This window comes from Megascapheus bottae, chromosome 19 (assembly GCF_031878675.1).
Source record: "Megascapheus bottae isolate mThoBot1 chromosome 19, mThoBot2.hap1, whole genome shotgun sequence".
In the NCBI taxonomy this organism is placed as follows: Eukaryota; Metazoa; Chordata; class Mammalia; order Rodentia; family Geomyidae; genus Megascapheus; species Megascapheus bottae.
In genome coordinates this window covers 48041875-48062736 of record NC_143527.1, presented here as the reverse complement: position 1 = coordinate 48062736, position 20862 = coordinate 48041875, and the positions used below count along the sequence as shown (strand labels likewise).

At 36.4% G+C, this 20862-nt stretch overlaps 1 protein-coding gene across 3 annotated transcripts in view; it reads left to right on the top strand.

Annotated features, from left to right (window-relative positions):
- Ankrd12 (ankyrin repeat domain 12) overlaps positions 1-20862 on the top strand; it is a 118884-nt gene that overhangs the window by 63733 nt on the left and 34289 nt on the right. The window lies entirely within an intron of this gene.

The following is a 20862-nucleotide window of genomic DNA, read 5'->3' as shown; positions in this document are numbered from 1 at the left end:
TCATTTTTTAAAAGTCCATGTCAAGTCATGAAAGCTTAAGAAATATCAAAGAATAAAGAGAAAGACCAGTAAAAAACAGACAATGTTGTTGATGTTTTAGCATATTTATTTGTATGTACCTGGACTAGCTTTGGACTTAATCTTTTTACATCTGTTCCTCAACATTACTTCTAGCAAGTTTCAGAGTATTGAAAGGTAATACCTTTTCTTAGACTGTAACCTGCACTAGAAGGAGAAAACAATAGTAAATAGAATCATTAGGTCATTGAACCAGAACTATGCATAGTAGATATTAGATAGTATCTACATAAATTCATAAGGCTGGCAGCTACATGGTGGCAGTGTAAGAATACTTTTTACATGTTATGAAACACTATTTCTTAGGAAAAATCACTGAAGTATACATAAATCTAGGCAATGATATATGTAATTCTCCAATCGATTTCATGTCCTTAAACTGTACATATACATAATGAGAGAAAGGAAATATAAAAGCAAGGGTAAAACACTAACTTTAGGCAAATATATAATGTTGAATATATTTTGTATTTCTGACTTTTTTAAATTTGTAATTATTTCCAAATAAAAATTAGAATATGTAAATATATAAAATTTCTTTGCTCTGTGTATTAAATAAGACCAACAAGGGCAATGATTATCATTCCTGTATAAATGCTTTCTACTAAAAGAAAAGCATCTAAGAAAAAGCTGATTACTTACTACCCCTTTGGACTATACCTCTGGTCCAAGCTGATTACTTTTCGGCAGCAAGAAATACATTGATGAACTTGAAACATCATTTCATATTTTGAGGAAGTTGTCAGAAAACTAATATGAGATCTTATTCAAAAGCCTTAGGAAGCCAGGCACGGTGGCTCACACTTGTAATCCTAACTACTCAGGAGGCTAAGATCTGAGGGTCATGATTCAAAGCCAGCCCAGGCACTAATCCATAAGACTCTTATCTTTAATTAACCACCAGAAAACTGAAAGTGGCACTGTGGCTCAAGGCTTCAGCAAAAGCCTTGAGCTGAAGAGCTTAGGGACAGCGCCTATGCCCAGAGTTCAAGTTCCCACAACTGACCAAAAGGAAAAAAAGCCTTAGGAAAAAAACTTGAAGCAGTTTCTCACTTGACCAAAAATGTAATGAGTGTATAGCTTGTCATCATCAGAAATGATAACTAGTTTATCTTAAAAATTAAACCAAAAACATTGCCTTTCCTATGTAACTGAGCAACCTCAGCTAAAATGAGAAAAAGTGACCAACTTCCAACCTCTTGTTAATAAATCTAAGCATTAAGTATCAGCAGTTGTAAACATTAATAAAAAGAGAAAGAATAAAAGCATTATGTACCTATGATGGGTGAATATAATATATTCTCACTGTGTCCTAACAGTGAGCCTTAGTATCTTCAGTCCTAATAATACCAGTCTGTAGGAAATAAGATTTCAGAGAATCATGTGAAACTGCATGAAAAGTATACAAGTCACACCAAACCCACATTGTTTGAAACTCAGACAGTCTTGTTCTTGAAGAGATAAATTGTGTAAGGAAGAAAAAGAAAACCTTTGAAAATTTTGAAGTCTTGAAAGGTATATCAAACCTTGTTAAGAAAATAACAGTTTAGATTTTTATTCTGGTCCTTGGACTTGAACTCTGGGACCTGAACACTGTCCTTGAGCTTCTTTGGTCAAAGCTCACAATTTACCACTTAAGCCACAGCTCCAATTTAAGCTTTTTTGGTGCTGAATTGAAGGTTAGAGTCTCATAGATTTTCCTGCCTCAGTTGGGTTTGAAGCAGTTCCTGAGTAAGCTAAGATTTCAGGTGTGAGCCACTGGCAATATCTGACTTCCCTGGGATAGTTTTATACAAAACTCATTTAAGGTTAACTGCACATGTAAACTTAAGTATATTTGTAAACTTTATTTTAATACTAGGAAATTCTTAAGATTGTATGTGCAGAGAAAAGCCTGGTATACATTCTATGATAATTAGTGGGACTAATTATTTGAAAAAGGTAAATATAGGGGTTGAATGGAGGAAAACAAAACATTAGTGGAAGATTGACATCAGTCAGTATTTGAATGAACTATTGATGGAGCTAGCCTATAAGCAAATTTGCTTTTTTTTTTTTGGCTAGTCCTGGGCTTGAGCTCAGGGCCTGAGCACTGTCCTTGGACTTTCTCAAGCTAGAGCACTACCACTTGAGCCGCAGCACCACTTCTGGCTTTTTTCAATGTGTGTAGTACTGAGGAATTGAACCTGGGTCTTCGTGCATGCTAGACAAGCTAGGCTAAACTCCCGGCCCGCAAACTTGCTTTTTTAACTTTTATACCTTCACTCATAGTGAAGTAGATATTGCTCAGCACATACTTTTTAAATAATACTGAGACTGGTTCTTGGAAAGTTACAATTCTTCCATCCCTCATAAATCCAGGAGGGAATACCTGACCTCTTTGTAAGTTTAATGAGCTCCAGATAAGTTGATGAAAGCATGAAAAGCATTGGTCAGAATTCCTTATATCTGAGCTTAACAAGTTGCCAACAATAATTAGCATCACATTGGCTTTGCATTTCTCGTTTCCTACAGTAGAAAACACCCTAGTGTGAGAGATTAGAATTACAAAGTAAGAATCTTGTCACTATGAAAGGTATGATTTATGTCAGGCTAGAAAAAGAGAACTTCAGGTATTAAAAAGCTTATTGAAGCAAAGCATAGTGATTCACACATATAATTCTAACTACTCAGATTTGAGGCCAGTCTAAGCAGGAAAGTTCTTGAGACTCTGTCTCCAAAATAGCTAGCTAAAAGCCTGGCTAGATAGCTGTAAAATATGTGTTTATGTATATATGTGTATATGTGTGTGTGTATGTGTACATGTATGTATAGATACACAGTATATATGTACACTATATACTTGTATATACATTTGTGTATATAATATATACGTATATACACACATTCTTCTTGGTCTAGCATACACATTGGAATGATAGTTATAATGGTGAGTGTGGGAAAAGTATTAAAAAATGGATATAGAAATCTAGGCGCTGGTAGTTCATACTTGTAATCCTAGCTATTCAGAAGGCTAAGATCTGAGAATCAAGGATCAAAGCCATCACAGGCAGGTAAGTCTTTGGTGCTTAACTCTGATTAAGCAGGAAAAAAGCAGGAGGTGGAGCTGTGGCTGAAGTGATAAAGCATTACAGCCTTAAGCATTAAAGCTCAGGAACAGTGCCTAGGCCCCAAGTTCAAGCTCCAGGTCTGGCAAAAATAAAAGGCCTGTATCTGTGCTTGTACATGTATATTTAACATGTCTATAATTTTTTTTAAGGACAAAGCAAAGTCTGGAAGGAATGAATGTGTATTAGGCTACTAATAAGATAGATACTGGAGAATTAATAACAGAGAAGGTAGTGGGTTTATATGGAGGGAAAGATGGTAGATGTTTACCTGAACACAATCACGTTTTTTTTTTTAATTTTTCATGTAAGTATATAACACTTCATCAACAAAATCTCTTGACCTGCACCCCTATTTGCTTAATTTCCTAATTCTCATCATAACTAAGCTAACTTCAAATACAATGTAGACCAACTCAACTCTGTAGAATCTATGGTAACTAAGATCACACGGGATATTCTCATTGCTAGATCCTGTAGTAGCATTTTAATGTTGGTTCCTTAAAATTCTCTGAAATTTGTGCAGTTGATTATATTCTTTCTAAAATTCTCTTCCCTTGATTTCTTATACGTAATTCTCTGACTTTCTATTTTCTTCCCAAATGGTGTCTTCTGTTTCTTATAGACTATACACTTTGTTTCTATATACCCCTGTGTTGGTTTTCCCAAAGACTTTACTTTCTACCCTTTCAGCTGTATACAATCTCCCAAATATGGTTCACCCACTCACCATTTAACAAGCATTATGTGGTTAGGGATTTAAAATATCTCTCTCTGAATATTTGAACTGAATTTATTTACCCTGTGGATATTGCCACTTAGGTTTCTTCAATGATACCTCAAAATTTAGCATACAGAAATTAAACTTCTTTTCATCATTTATACTTTTTTTCCTAGCTTTATGTAATGGTCATTCATCAATACATATAAGTCCTCTACTTACGTGTTACATAACTTCATTTTCAACAACTATTTTTAAGCTCCCTCTGAATTAAGTATTAAGTACTAGTGATGTAAAAAATCCATATTAACACCAGCCACTAACATGTCGTTTTCTACTTCCAACACATTTGTTAATGTATCTGTTAGATACAAACCTTTTGAATTATCTCTGTGTTGTGTGGAGTCAGGGTTGTTTTAACCAAAAGTACATTGACTTCCATTGAGAAAATAGGAAAATAAGTTTGACAAGTGGAACATTTTTGTGTGGCATGTAAATTCTATTAGGCTGTAAACTCTTAAACTTTGGTGTCTTCAGGAAACTAGCTACGTAAAGCATTAATAAACTAGAAGAACTGTAATAAATTTTCCCCAACAAAACAAAGATACTTGAACTTAAATGTTTAGGGTAGAACACATTTTCTAGAACCTCTTTTTTTATTTTCACTGATACTAATTATTTAACATGTGTTCATCAGCTATGTATTGATTTTTCAGAGTATTTATTTTCCACATGGTGAATGTGCCTGAATAATTGCTTGATCAGAGTGCCTCAAGGAATGATGCAAAAATTTATCAGTAAGTATCAAACAAAGATTTTGGAGTTGCTGAAGAAAACTGATGAAAGTACCCAAAATTTGTTCCTTAATTTACATGAGGTCCTTGTTAAACTTAACTCAAATTTTAGCCAGTCCAAATTCAGAAAACATGAATTACTGCCCATAGATGTTTGTAAGTGCAACACCCAAAGCATTGTTATCCATCTGATATGTCATCTATGTGACAGATGCACTTTAAGTATTGTTGTTAGAATATAAAACCCAGACAGTGAGTTTCACAACTTAATAAATTTGGAATAAATAAAAGGGTGCCATAATATATCTTAATCACCCCAAATATAGTTCATTCAATTAAATATTGTGATATATGTTAGTGTCAGTTATAATTAGCTATTGAGTCATCAAAATAAGGAGCTTGTGTCAGTGTACTACTTCCTTCATCAGAAAAGGAAAAACTGCTATGAAAAATGTCATCTGATAGATTCCATATGCGTAATAACATAATTGCTTTCTACTTTTAGTGAAAGTAGAATAATGGTCAGTGGTTAAATATTTACATACTGTCCTCACTTTATGGACATGGTTCATACATTTCTTGTGTCACATGTCCTGACATTTATAATAAATATTTCAGGAATGCATGTCCTGGTTTAATACAACTTATTTGTTTAGAAATGTATGACACTCTTAGATTTCCATGATTCTTTAGTCTTTCCCCCTGCTTCAGTTTCTGACCTTTTCTCAAATTCTTATACTACTCACATTATTTTCTTTTACAAAAAACGACTGCAAACATTTGTTTCTTGTTTTCATGTCCAGAATTCACCCGTATTCAAGAGTTAGATTTAAAGAGTTGCATTAGTGCAGCCTGATACTTTCTAAACACTGATTGCCAAAGTGGAGATTTTGTTAATAGCTTTGCCAGGCACTGTTTTTAATTTTAAAAGAGTACCAAGCCTGGCATCAGTGCTGCATGCCTATTATCCTAGCTACTCAAGAGCCTGAGAGAGGATTGTGGTTCGAAGCCAGCCCCAGCAGAGAAATCCTCATGAAACGCATCATTAACCACTTAGAAAACAGAAGTGGTGTTGTAGCATAAGCAGTACAGTGTTAGCTAGCCTTAACCAGAAAGAGGCTCAGATGCAGTGCCCAGGCTGTGCGTTCAAGCCCTACAACCAACAACAACAAAAAAAAGAGTACCTAACTGAAAAAGTTTAAAATTACTATTGTCATGAAAGCTGTTTACCTTTTTTTCTGACTATATTGGCCAGAATAATCATTCTGGTTTTAGCTTTTAAGACTCTATTGTAAACTCTCCTCAGAAGTATACTTCAAATTTATCCAAGAAATGCTCCATTATAATAAATAACGTACTTTTTAGTTTACTGTAAAACAGATTGAAAGTTTTGAGAAGACAGTTATTAAGTTGACTCTGGGAATTGGAGGCATGACTCAGGTGTTATAATGCCAACCAATGAATGAAGGTATCAGATACCCAGCTCAAGTCCTGTTCTTGGACAAAATAAAAAAATTCATTGGTAATTACAGAGTATATTTTTCTGTGTTATAAAGCAACACAAAATGACCAGCATTTTGAATCCTTGTTTTATTAGTATTTAATAGTAAATTGTACTATTACATTGTAAAGGCAATGTCATAGTTTGTGATACTTACTTCCTTAGTTCTGTATTTCAGGAACTGTGAAAAGTACAAACTTCTTGCTTATATGAAGTTACATAATAAAGAAATAAACTAATAAAACAACTTACTAAATCAGGACATCTAAGGAAATATAGTTAAAACACTGAATATACTATAACTTTTTCTTTGTCAAATGGGTTATGTGATGGTAACAGTTTACCCATGAATAGGACAAAGCATCACTTTAGAATATTGTAAAACAAACATTTTAACCTTAGAATTATAAAAAGTACAGGAAAAGATTACTAAAGAGTGTTTTATTACAGCATTGAAATCTAAACATATCTGCTCATTAGGATTAGACTTGATGATATAGCATTCAAATACAGAGCATTTTATAGAGTAAAAGTATTTGCATATTGGTATACCTAGAGCTGTATTCCTGAACTTGTTGAATCATGTGAAACACCATGTTCGGTATTTGTACATATATGCTGTCAGTGCTGAGAGAAATGCAGTAGCTACTTAGAAGGCTACTTGAAGAAGGTGAAGTGTATACTATTATATTCAATGAGGAATTTTTAATAACTACTTACTAACCAAGTAAAATAAATTCGGTGGTAGTATTTTGCTTGTTCTACTTTTTCTTCTCTGCATTGTCATATACATGGTGTAATTTACACAGTTTTAAATGTTAAGTTTTTAAACTTCATATACTGTCAACTTATTTCTACCAATAAAGAAAGAAACAAAAAGAACTTTAAAAAGTACTTTATAAAGATCTTGATGGATACCAGTGACTCATGCCTATAATCCTAGCTACTCAAGAGGCTGAGATCTGAGGATCAAGGTTTGAAGCCACCCTGTGCAAAAAAATAAAAAAATCTGTGAAACTCTTTTAATTCCAACTGACCACCAAAAAGCCAGAAGTGAATTTTGTTCCGCAAGTGGTAGAGCACCAGCATTCTGCAAAAAAGCTAAGGGACGTAACCAATCTGGAGTTCAAGCCCTGATACTGTCATATACACCCCCCAAACAATAAATGAGTACATATTTTAATATGTTTTATGTGGATTAATATCATCCTAAGGTCTAAGCCTAAGAATTTGTAATTCTAAGAGGATTGCTTTTTAAGAGAAAAACATTTCAGATTTAAATGAAGTGAGTTGGAAAGGAATTACCAAGACCTAAATGATGATGTATTGTAAAAGCTCATTCTTTAGTAGTCTACAAAAACACGTTCTTATCATTAATTCTCTTATACCAGCACACATGCAGCAAATTGTGGTGGTAGCTAAGTTTTCATATTTTGGTATGTGTAACAGTAGGCTGCTAAATACCTCTCACTGAAGTCAAGAAATTTCAATGGCATTTTCCCAGAAAATTAATGGATTGTAGGTTAAGAATGCCAGCTTGAGCAGAGGGCCCCAGGCTCCCTGGCAATATTTACGTAACTTTTAATGTGCTTCCACAAGTTTGTTTTAAAACCACCTGAATATTACCAAGAATAAAGTCAAATGCCATATTAAAAAAAAAATGCTAGCTTGATGATTTCCTTTAACACAATTTCCACCAGTGCATAGCAACTTGAAGTGAGTCTGTCACATAATTGTAGTAGTAATATATTGCTCAATAGTTAAGACTAAAATTTTACAAAGAATGCACTTGGGCAGAATCCTTAAAGGAAGACTTTGTTTTAAGCTTAACAATATATGCATATATTTAAATGAGTTTGGCTCCATGTCATCCTATTTGCAGAAAAATATTGGGAGTCATGGTTAAAAGGACCTCCATGTAATATATATATATATATATATATATATATATATACACACACACATATATATGTGTGCGTGTATATACATACATATATATATACATATATATGTGATAGAATTTTTGACACTGGGTGATTTTGTCAGTCTCCTTTAGTGACATCAAAATTTTTGTAGTGATACTTGTTTTTAGAGGCAGAAAATGTTATTACTTACGGGACCATTTTCTATGTTACTGACAATTTAGTAGAAAGGCATTGTGTGGTGGCTAATTGAGAGACATAGAGTGCTACAATACTTAATTTTGTTTCATATTTAGATTTTACTTTTTGTTATAGTACTTTAGCATTAATTGTATTATTTTCCCTCTTCATCTCACCTCTAAATTTGTCACTGTGATTATCTCCTTTTTTGTGGGTTTGTTTTGGTTTGGAGTTCTAGAGGAGGGAGTATAAGGACTTGGACTCCTGACTTTGGAATTGGTAGACAAGTGTTGCACCTCTTCAACCTTACCCTAGTCCTTAATTTTTATGTAGCCCGTGCTGGCTTTGAACTTATGTCTCAGCATTATTTTTAGGCTGCATAATGGAGTATAATAGTCATGCTTTCCAAACAATAGTAGGCCTGGCAATTTAGAAGAACCAGAAAGACAGACGTGAGCTTTAGAAGTGCAGTTTTTCTACATTAATCAAAATTAAATTTTATACTTTTAAACTAGCTGTAACAAATGGTTCTACATGACTTTTTATTCTCTTTAGCCATCTTTATACTTTCCTGGTTTTCTGACATTAACTATATTTCTTTCTTTGCCAAAAGACAGTAAATATTGTTCTAAAATAAATGAACCGGGTGCAATGGCTCACACCTGAAATCATATCCTGTGGCTCAGGATATGGTGGTATCCTTGAGCTAAAGAGCTCGGGAATTCACCTGGGCCCAGAGTTGAAGCCCCATGACCCACCAAAAAACAAACAAAAAAACACCTAAATAAATAAATAAAATAGGGGGCCAGGAACTTGGCCTAGTGGTTAAAGTGCTTGCCTAGCAAGCACGAAGACCCGGGTTCGGTTCCTTGGTACCACATATATAGAAAAAGCTGGAAGTGGTGCTGAGGCTCAAGTGGTAGAGTTCTAGCCTTGAGAAAGTCCAAGGACAGTGCTCAGGCCCTGAGCTCAAGCCCAGGACTGGCAAAAAAAATAAAATAAATAAATAAATAAATAAATAAATAAATAAATAGATAGATAGATTACCAAAACAGATGATACATAACCAAAAACCACCCCAGATATAATTTTTTTTTAGTTTTGTTTTGTTTTCTGTAGGTCTGGGGGCTTGGACTCTAGGCCTGGGTGCTGTCCCTGAGATCTTCAGGTCGAGGCTACTGCCCTGCCCTTGTACTGCTGCCCCACTTCCCATTTTCTAGGAGTTAATTGGAGATAAAAGTCTCAGAGTCTTTAGTGCCCAAGCTGGTTTTGAACCTCAATCCTCAGATCTCAGTCTCCTGAGTAGCAAGGATTACAGGTGTGAGCCACTGCTCCCAGACTGTTCTTGCTGTTAATATAACACTTAATTCTAGTTGAATGCCTTAAACAAAAAGAACAAAGAAAAAGACTTAACATGATATGTAGGGACTTTGACAATAGAAATTAACTAACGACCTCTTCCCCCATTGCCTTTTTAAAATGTTTGTGTTAAGCTTTTAGTACTCCTTGACAGATTCTAAATGTTATCTATCCCATCTCTCTCATCTTAGGCAAATTATTGTTAATTTGTTCCACATCTGTAAATTAAGGGTCACAGTGCATACCTCATAGAGATGTGGTACAAGTTAAATCAGGTAATGCGAGAGTGTGTTTTAAAAAGCAAATTACAAAATTAGCACTTGATAAATACTATCCGTAAAATGGAATTACTGGTGCACATGGTTCATGCCTGTAATCCTAGCTACTCAGGAGGCTTAGACTGAGGATAGAAGTTCAAAGCTAGCTTGGGCAGAAAAGTCCTCATGAGACTTTATCTCCAGTTAGACTCTGAAAACTCAGAAGTGGAGTTGTAGCTCTAAATGGTAGAGCATTAACTTGAGCAAAAGAGCTCAGGACAGCACCTAGACCCTAAATTCAAGCCTCATGACTAAAAAATAGTGAGAATCTAGTTGGACCTATTCGTGAACACCTAATTCTGCTATTAGAGAGGCCAGCACATAAGGATCTTGAATTTGAAACCAGCCTTGTCAACATAGCAAAATCCTATCTACAAGTAAATAAGTGAATGGAAGAATGAATGAATGAATGAATGAATGGACATAGCCAAATTTTTCATTTAAATAAAATATTTAATACTACTTGACAGGAGCTAGGTGCAGTGGCTAATACCTGTAATCCTAGCAACAAGAAGGCTGAGATCTGAGGATCGCAGTTCAAAGCCAGCCTAGACACTAAAGTCCAATAGACTCTTATGTACATTTAACCACCAGAAAACCAAAAGTGTCACTGTGGCTCAAGGGGTAGAGCGCTAACCTTGAGCTAAAGAGCTCAGGGACAGCGCGCAGGCCCAGAGATCAAGCCCCATGACCAACAACAACAACAAAAATTGCTGCAAACTGTTACCTAATGTGAATAGTGTAAATAAGTAGATAATTTTACTTTCAACTGCATAGCTTTTGCAAACTTGCTCTCAAAACAAAATTGTAAATCTTAGGACCCAGATTATAGGATACAAATTTCACCTTTATGATTTATTAGTCTTCTGATATGAACGAGTTGCATCACCTCTGTATTCCCTGATGACCTCACATGTAAATAGGGAGAGAAATTGTAACTTTATTTTGTGTGTGTGTAGGCCAGTACTGAAGCTTAAACTCAGGGCCTTGCACTCTTGCTTAGCTTTTTCACTCAAGGCTGACAGTCTATCACTTGAGCCATAGGTCTGACTTCTGGCTTTTTGAGGGTTCATTGGAGATGACAGTCTCAGATTTGACCAGGTTGGCTTTGAACTACAGTCCCTCAGTTCTCAGCCTTCTGAGTAGCTGAAATACAGAGGTAAGCTGCAGTCCTTTTGAGAGGGCTAAATGCCTGTGTATACTTGAGGCAGTCAGTGTACAGAACAGAAAGCAGCAGCTGGCAGTGAGGCACAGTAGAACTACTAACGCCAAACCAGATATTTGTAAAATTGACTACTTAAGCCTGGCAAAAGCAATTGCACATGTCCAAAAGTAAGGAAAGAAATGAGAAAGCCTTTCTATTTAGCATTGTAAAATATCTGAGAAATAAACCAAAAAATTTAGCAGATCACCTATAAAAAACACAGAAGTGGGCTGGGAGTTTGGCCTAATGGTAGAGTGCCTGCCTAGCATAGCATACACGAAGACTAGGGTTCGATTACTTGGTATCATATACATAGAAAAAAAAAAGCTAGAAATGATCTGTGAATCTGTGGCTCAAGTGATAGAGCACTAGCCTTGTGGAAGCCCAAGGACAGAGCTCAGGCCCTGAGATAAAGCCCCAGGACTGGCAAAAAAAAGTTCTTTTAAATTATTTTCATGCAAACTTTGTCAGTAATTTTCAAACCTAAGTTTCCGTAACTACTTCTTTTTCATATATTTTTTATTGTAATAAGAGGGTTACATTATATTTGCCAGATAGAAGGTACATTAATTCACGTACATTGATACCTTTCTCATGTCTTGGTCCCCATTTCCCTCCCTCCCACTCCCGTCCCTCATCTTGTTTTCCCCCTTCCCTATCCAATTTCAAATAACCAAATACAAATATATCCAATATATTAGATAACAAAGTAAGATACTGTAAGAATATGAGATAATCAAGGGATAGCAAAAGAGATGAGAGATAACATAGTAGTTAAGGACAACAATCACTCATTATATGGCTTTTGTCCAGGGAAAAACTGCAACATTATGTAGCAACAAAACCTACATTACAGAAAATTCTCAAAGATGTTCTACACATAGAAAACCAACACAAATGTAATACAGAGAAAGACATGGCACCTAAAACTCATAACATCTAAGTACCACAAGAACTATCAAGACACAGGCCCTAATGAAAGCTTTTAAAAATGGCAGGAACTAATAAATATTTCTCAATCCTGACTCTCAATATCAATGGACTTAACTCTCCAATTAAACGACATAGACTATCTAGTTGGATTAAAAAGCAAGATCCATCATTCTGCTGTCTTCAAGAGGCACATCTTACCCAAAAAAACATTTTTGAAAGTGAGAGGTTGGAATAACCTCTATCAAGCTAATGGCCACCATAAACAGGCTGGCGTTGCCATCCTCATATCAGATAAAATAGACTTCAAACTAAAATTAATGAGAAAAGACAAAGAAGTTTACTACATACTACTAAAGGGATCTTTCTTCCAGGAGGACATAACCATCCTAAATATCTACACACCGAATTCCAGAGCTCCGAACTTCATCAAACAAACTTTACTTTCACTGAAACCATACATAGATCGAAACACACAGATTGTTGGTGACTTTTTTGTTGTTGTTGTTCAGTTGTGGGGCTTGGACTCTGGGCCTGGGCACTGTCCCTCAGTTCTTCAGCTCAAGGCTACCACCCTACCCCAGGGCCTGGGTGTTGTCTCTGAGCTCTTCAGCTCAAGGCTACCACCCTACCCCTGGAGCCATAGCGCCAGTTCCTTTTCTAGTGATTAATTGGAGATAAGTATCTCTCATTCTTTCGTGCCCAGGCTGGCTTTGACCCATGATCCTCAGATCTCAGCATCCTAAGTAGCTAGGATTACAGGCGAGAGCCACTGCAACAGCCTTTTTTTTTTTTTTTTTGAAGTAGTATTTCAAATTGTTATTTTGTTTTTGGTTAGCATCAATTAGTTGTTTCAAGTTAGTTTCCATTTTCATTTGTCTATCAGTATTACAAAAAAAAAAAAAAAAAGCTTTCCAAGTTTGAACATCAATCTTGCCAAAAAAAATTTCCCCAAATCTTTCCCTTCATTTTCTTACATGTAGTACAATATCATTCTCTCTGATGGAAAAGTAGAATTCCACTTTGCATATATACCACGTTTTCTTGATCCAGTCTTCCATCAAAGGACACAGATGTTGATTCCATATTTTGACCATAGTAAACAATGCCACAGTGAACATGGTTATGCTAGTAGTTTTAATGTGTCCTTGTAAGTATTCTGTTGGATAAATGCCCAGCAGTAGAATTGCTGGATCATGGAGAAGCTCTATATTTATATATTTAGTCTTTTTTTTTTTTTTTCGCCAGTCTTGGGCTTAGGCTCAGGGTCTGAGCACTGTCCTTGTGTTTTCTCAAGGCTAGAGCTCTACCACTTAAGCCACAACACCACTTCTGGCTTGTTTTCTACATATATGGTACTGTGGGATTGAACCCAGCTCTTCGTGCATGTTAGGCAAGCACTCTACTACTAGGCCAAACTTCCAGCCATATATTTAGTCTTTTGAGGAACCTCTATACTGCTTTCCAGAGTGGTTGAACAAGCTTACCTTTCTACCAGCAGTGTAATAGACTTCTCTTTGGGACACATTCATGCCAGCATTTGATCTTGTTAAGTTTTCCTGATAGTGGCCATTCTAACTTGTGAGGTGGAATCTTAAGTTTTTTCTATTTGCATTTCTTTTATGGGCAGAGATATCGAATGTTTTTCATATGTCTTTTGACCAATCTTACTTCTTCTGAGAAGTCTGTAAGTCTTTAGCTCATTTATGAATTGGGTTGTTTAATTTTTTGAGCTCTAAATATATGAGGCCCTTGTCTGATAGCTAATTAAAAAACCTTCTCACTGGGAGTCAGTGGCTCATACCTGTAATCCTAGCTACTCAGAAAGCTGAGATCTGAGGATCAAGGTTCGAAGCCAGGCCAGGCAGAAAAGTCCGCCATGATACTCAGCTCCAATTAAATACTAAAAAAATGGGAAGTGGAGCTGTGACTCAATGTGGTAGAGCTCTAACCTTGAGAAGAAGAGCTGAAGGACAGTACCCAGGCCATGAGTTCAAGCCCCATAACTGACAAAACATAAACCCCAAAAAAAAAAAAAAGCTCCTGTTCTATGAGCTTTCTATTACCACAGCGCCATTTCTGGCTTTTTCTGAGTGTGTGGCACTAAGGTGAGCACTCTACCACTAGGCTATGCTTCTGGCTCCTCTTCTAATTCCTTTTTTCAAGGTTTTTATATTATAAATTTTTGTAGAGGTCTTGTATGTGCTTGCTTAAATTAATCCCTAGACTTTTCTGATTTTGGGGGGGGGGAGGGAATAGGAGGCAGGGGGTTTGAAACTATTGTAAATAGAAACAATTTCATAATTTCTTTCTTAGCCTGTTCATTGTTAGTATATAGAAAGCCACTGGATTCTGAGTATTTGTGTTTTGATACCTCTGGAAGTTTTTTGGAGTCCATAGAGTCTCTATTAAGTATGATATCACATTGACTTCCCAGTTTTAATATGATGTTGACTGTATGCTTGTCCATATATAAACTTTAGTTAGTCCAGATATGTTACTTTTATTTCTATAGTTTCTTCAGAATGTGTGTGTGTGTGTGTATGTGTGTACATACATACATGTACATATCACACCAATGTTGAGGTTTGAACTCAGGACCTACATACTCTCCCTTAGCATTTTCACTAAGGGCTGTGCTCTACCCCTGGAGCCACAGTTCCACTGCCAGCTTTTTTGCTATTGAATGGAGATAACAGGCTTTTACTGCCCCACTTGCTTCAAACTATGATCTGCAGAACTTAGTCAGTAGCTATGATTATAGTTGTGAGTCACCAGCACCAGTTCTTCAAAACTTTTATCATAAAAGGATGTTGGTTTTGAAAAAGCTTTTCTTTTTTAATCTCAATTGAGATGGTCTTATTAAGTTTGTTTTGAATTCTTTATGTGATATATTATAGGTACTGATTAACTCATTAACCATCAATATGACATGTTAAACTATGCTTGCATTCTTGTAAGGAAACCAACTTCATCATAGCTGTTCAATGTGATGAAGCATTCGGTTCTCAAGAAATTTACTGAGAATTTTTACAACATTGCTCATCAAAAAGATTGGTTGAAAATCCTCCTGTTTGCCTGGGTGCATATCGTTTGGGAATGAGGATAATTCTGACTTCGTGGGGTTGGTGAGAGGGGCTTTTAAATATTCCTTTCCCTTTTTTAATCAATTATGAGGCTTAATTAAACTCAGTGTCTGGGTGCTGTCACTGAGCTTTTTCACTCGAGGCTAGCACTCTATTACTTTGAGCCTCAGTACCACTTCCAGTTTTCTGGTGATTTTAGAGATAAGAGTCTCATGGACTTTCTTGCCTGAGCTGACTTTGAACTGCAATCCTCAGATCTTAACTGCCTGTGTAGCTAGGATTATGTATGTGGGCTACCAGTACCCAGCTTTCCTTTCCTTTTATTTCATGGAAGAGTTTGAGGAACATTAATGTTAGTTTTTCTTAAGGCCTGATAGACAGTTTGGCAGTGCATTTATGTGGTCCCAGCCTCTTCTTTATTGGAGTATTCTGTGTTTCTTCTTCAGTCTCACTGCTTGCTTGAGGTTATATTCTCTTGCTTCAATTTAGGAAAGTCAACTATGTAGAAGTTATCCGTATTTGTCCATTTCTATTAGATTTCCAAGTTTATTTAAGTACAATTTTTCTAAGTATTTCCTCATGGTTCTTCAGATTCCTTTGGTATTTTTTGTGATACTATATCTCTGTGTTTCATATATATGAATTTCATGAAAGTTTTCTTCTAAGTTTCCCTCACAGTAAGATTCAGAGAACTGCTAAAGGTTTACTACTTTTTTTTTTGCTCATGGGACTTGAACTCTGGGCCTGGGTGTTGTCCCTGTGCTCTTCAGCTCAAGGCTACTGCCCCATCCCTGGAGCCACAGTGCCACTTCCCTACCTTTACTTAAACAGTTTCCATTTTCCCAAACATAAAATGCTTTTGCATTAAAGAAACTAAAAACTAAAAATGGTTTAACACCTAATGTGCAAAAGTGAGAGCATAATTTATGTATGTCAGTGTTAACCAACGCTGTGGAAGCTGTCCAGCACAATGAACAACAGATGTTTGCTTGACACAACAAGTAATATGAGAAATAAGAACAAGTTGGTGAGGTGTTTATCCCCTCAAATTGCGGAATTTGAATGAAAAATCAGCAGTAAGTATTGATATTTTTCTTTCTTGTTTTTATTCCACCATAAGCCCAGCCATTTAATCTCTTTTACATTAATTTAGTTCTGAAACTCTATTTCTACCTTTATTCAGTATTAAGCATCTCCCCTATACTATCTATTATGAAAGTCCCTAGCCTTTTCAGTAATTTGGAAAACAGAAGTAGACAATTGCAGCTACATTGGACATTACCTTCTCTAAAGATTTCTAAATTCCTTAAAGCAGCCTTGCCCCCCAGCCTCCTTAGTAGCCACATTTCCCATCTCTTCATTTTCCACTTTAGGAGTGTTACTAATTTAGGCAGCTGATGTTGACAAAGGATTATAGTTGCCAGGTGCCGTGGCTCATGCCTGTAATTCTAGCTACTCAGGAGGCTGAGTTCTGAGGATCGCAGTTCAAAACCAGCCTGGGCACTAAAGTCTGTGAGATTCATATCTCCAGTTAACCACTAGAAAACAGGAAGTGGATCTGTGATTCAAGGAGTAGGGCAGTAGCCTTGAGCTGAAGAGCTCAGGGACAATGCCCAGGCCCAGAGTTCAAGTCAGACAGAGACAGAGAGGGAGCTTAAGTACTTAGAATATACAGAACACATTGCGTATACTGTGGAGCAGATGCCTTCCCTTCGTCCTTATCTTTTTCTTGGGCATAAACATTTCCCATACCACTGATCTATGATGACAAGGACTTAACATTTATTATGACTTGTAATAGCTCCAAAGAATTAGTGTTTCTAGGAGTTAACTGGAAGTTTAAGTTTACCTCTTTCCAAATCACTCCAAATAAACTTACAGTATAAGTTAATTCCAATGCATAAAACATCTCTTCTTCAGCTGATAAAAACAAGGAGCAATGGGCCAGGAGTTTGGCCTAGTGGTTAAAGTGCTTGCCTAGCATGCATAAAGACCTAGGTTCAATTCCTCGGTACCACATACATAGAAAAGAGCCGGGAGTGGTGCTGAGGCTCCAGTGGTAGAGCTCTAGCCTTGAGAAAGTCCAAGGACAGTGTTCAGGCCCTGAGCTCAAGCCCAGGACTGGCAAAAAAAAAAAAACCCAAGGAGCAAGTGATGAAAATCTACATAAATATGCGTGGAAATTTGGGGAATAAAATGTAGTAGACCAGTATAGGCTAATGTATATAGCAAGAATGAATGAAAGATTGTAGGCAGTGTAGAACATACTGTGAAGGCAGAAACACCCTCAGTAGCTGGCCTTGGACAGATCTCTAATGGCTCAGATGATTTACTTGTCTGTTAAATAAGGAGAATAGTAGTTAAAATCAAGAATTATTTGCCTATCAAATAAGAATTATTAAGCCATCTAGTGAAAAAGTAGATAACCCAGTCTTTGAGTAATCTCCACCTCTAGTTATGTTATCCTAAGTTCTTAGGTAAAATTTGTGATATGAGGATGCTGGTCATATTGTGCCTAGTCTTGGTGAGAACTGATGAGAACTGAGACTAAGACAATGCTAGTGAGAATAGAAAGATTAAGAAAGGTCCCAGAGACCAAAACTGGACAGTTGAAATGTAAAGTTATTGAACTGAAAGCATTACATATGGCTTTGGGATTAATTTGAGTAACTGAAGGCATTGTGCTGCAGTGGTAGGGAGTGTGAGATTTGAAGCAAGCAGTTGTAGAAGTTAGGAATCAAATATGTATGTTTTGGATTGTTTGATATTGGACTTTTTAACAAAGCCAAACGATTGCTAGGCAAATACCACTTGAACCACATCCCCTTTATAACAATTCTTATTATTTGCCTTGACTAATTTCTCATTTTTTTTCAGGTTTCAGCCACAGATTATAATCTTCCTACTTACAAACTCCTGGGTAGCTCCTGGGACCCCAGGCTCATATCACCACTCTTGGCTTATTGGTTGAGATGGAGTCTCATTTTGCTTGTCTCAAACCATTATCCTCTTGACCACCCCCTTATAGTTCAGATTACAAGCATGAGCCTATATTCTGGATAAGCCAAATGTATTACACAAGGTTTTTAATATGGTATAATGGAGCCTAGGAAGTTTATTGATGGTTTAATTTCAGAGAATATATGAGAGTTAGGGACTAGGGCCTCCGTATAAATTCTTAAAGTGCAGGGTCACAGTGTATTTCATTTTGTATTATCTTCACTGGCTACAGAAATGTATAAGATAAGTAGAATAATGGTTTCCTAAAAATGTATCATGAGTACTATTTCAAAAACACATTGTTGCCATTCTTGTTGAGAATTGTACAATGTTAACATGAGAAGGGAAAGAGCATGTATGCGCGTGTGTGTGTGTGTGTGTGCGTGTGTGTGTATACATGCATATATATATATACATATATGTGTATATATGTAAACAGAGAGAGAGTGTGTGTGTGTGTGTGTGTCATCTCTACCTTGGTTAGATCTGTTCTATTTGGTTGCTACTCCATTTCGATATCATGTGAGAAATGATGGAAATCTGTGGTAAGCTTGGCAGGTAAAATGTCAAGCATAAAGATTCTAGAGAAATTAAGTTACATTTAAACATTCTTTAAATGTCACCAGATTTACGGATATCTAAAAATCACCCTGATGTATAAGAGCATTTTTCCAAATGTTACTTAGGAATATTCACCTTAGTTAAAAGAAGAAAGCATGAAGCTGGGCAGGTGACTCACACCTGTAATCCTAGCTACTCAGGAGGCTGAGAACTGAGGATCAAGGTTCAAAGCCAGCCCAGGCACAAAAGGATCTGAGACTCTTTATCTCCAATTAACCTCTAGAAAACTAGGAAGTGGGGCTTGGCTCAAGGGTAGGGCGGTAGCCTTGAGCTGAAAGCTCAGGGACAATGCTCAGGCCCAGGGGTAGGGTGGTAGCCTTGAGCTGAAGAGCTCAGAGACAGTGTCCAGGCTGAGTTCAAGCCCCATGACCCACAAAAATAAAAAAGAAAGAAAGAAAGAAAGAAAGAAAGAAAGAAAGAAAGAAAGAGAGAGAGAGAGAGAGAGAGAGAGAAAGAACCTACTTTTAATACAGTATTTTCACAAAAACTTACTTCTCGTTTTCTAGCTTTTCAAATAATATGTTAACAACAAACGTAGGTGATAAATATTAAAATTTTCCATAGGGAACATAGTTGTAAAAAAATTTTTATTGACTTATTTTGGTGTGCTAGCCCAGGGGCTTGAACTCAGGGCCTGGGCATTGTCCCTGAGCTTCCTGCTCAAAGCTAGTGCACCACTTGAACCATAGCTCCACTTTTGGGCTTTTTTTGGTTATTTAGTGGAAATAAGAGTCTTACAGACTTCCCAGCCCAGGCTTGCTTTGAACCTTGATCATGTATATATATATATATATATATATATATATATATATATATATATTGTGTGTGTGTGTGACTTTGCCAGTCCTGGGCTTGAACTCAAGGCCCAAGCACTGTCCTTGGGATTTCTCAAGGGTAGAACTCTACCACCTGAGCCACAGCACCACTTCTAGCTTTTTTTTTTACATATGTGGTACTGAAGAATCAAACCCCGGTCTTCATGCATGCTACGCAAGCACTCTACCACTAGGCCAAACTCCTGGTCCCTTTATAAAATATTTTTAAGTACAAGCTCAAATTGAGTTAACAAATAGTTATCCCAGAATTAAAATATTGGAAACAAAATCAAAACAACTTTTAGGTGATAACTGAGGTCACTTTTGACCATAAGAATCTGAGGATTTGGAGATTTTAGGTGATGTACTCAGAGTAATCCTCTACCATGAAAAGTAAAACAGTGTTTAAAAGAATACAACCTACTAGCATCAAAGGATCATTTTGATTTATGTTCCTGAATGAACTGAAAAACAGAGAATAGCATAAGCAGGAAAGGAATTTCAGCCTCCATGGGCAGAGCAAGTGGTTCTCAAAAGCTGGGAATCTGCCTGGTAGACATAATGTAACTCAATACACCAAAGCACAGATAGATCATCTTGGTTCACTGAGAAATTTCCAGGCTCCTGTCATGAATTATAGCTAGCATCAAGGTCGATTATTAAGAAATTTATAACAGTGATGTTCATTGCAGCACTATTTATCATAGCAAAGATATGGAACCAACCCAGATGTCCCTCAGTTGATGAGTGGATCAACAAGATGTGGTATTTACACACAATGGAATTCTATGCTGCTGTCAGAAAGAACAACATCACCCCATTTGTAAGGAAATGGAAAGACAGAAAAAATCATACTAAGTGAAGTAAGCCAGACTCAAAGGAACATAGGCCCAATAGTCTCCCTCATTTGTCATAATCAGTAGAAACCTTGGGCTCTCCTAACAGAGATTTACAATAGAACAAAATCTAGAGACATTAGGCCAAATAGTATGACACTAAATGTAAGGACCTCCAGGATAAGGAAACAAAAGCCATATAATGAGTGACTGTTGTTCTTAATGTACTATGTTATCTCTCATCTCTTTTGCCATCCCTTGGTTATCTCATATTGTTATAATATTTCACCTTGTTATCTGATATATTTTATATGTGCTTAATTGGTTATTTGGATAGGGAAAAGGGAAATCATGATAAGCTGGGGGAGGGTGGGAGGGAAATGGGGACCAT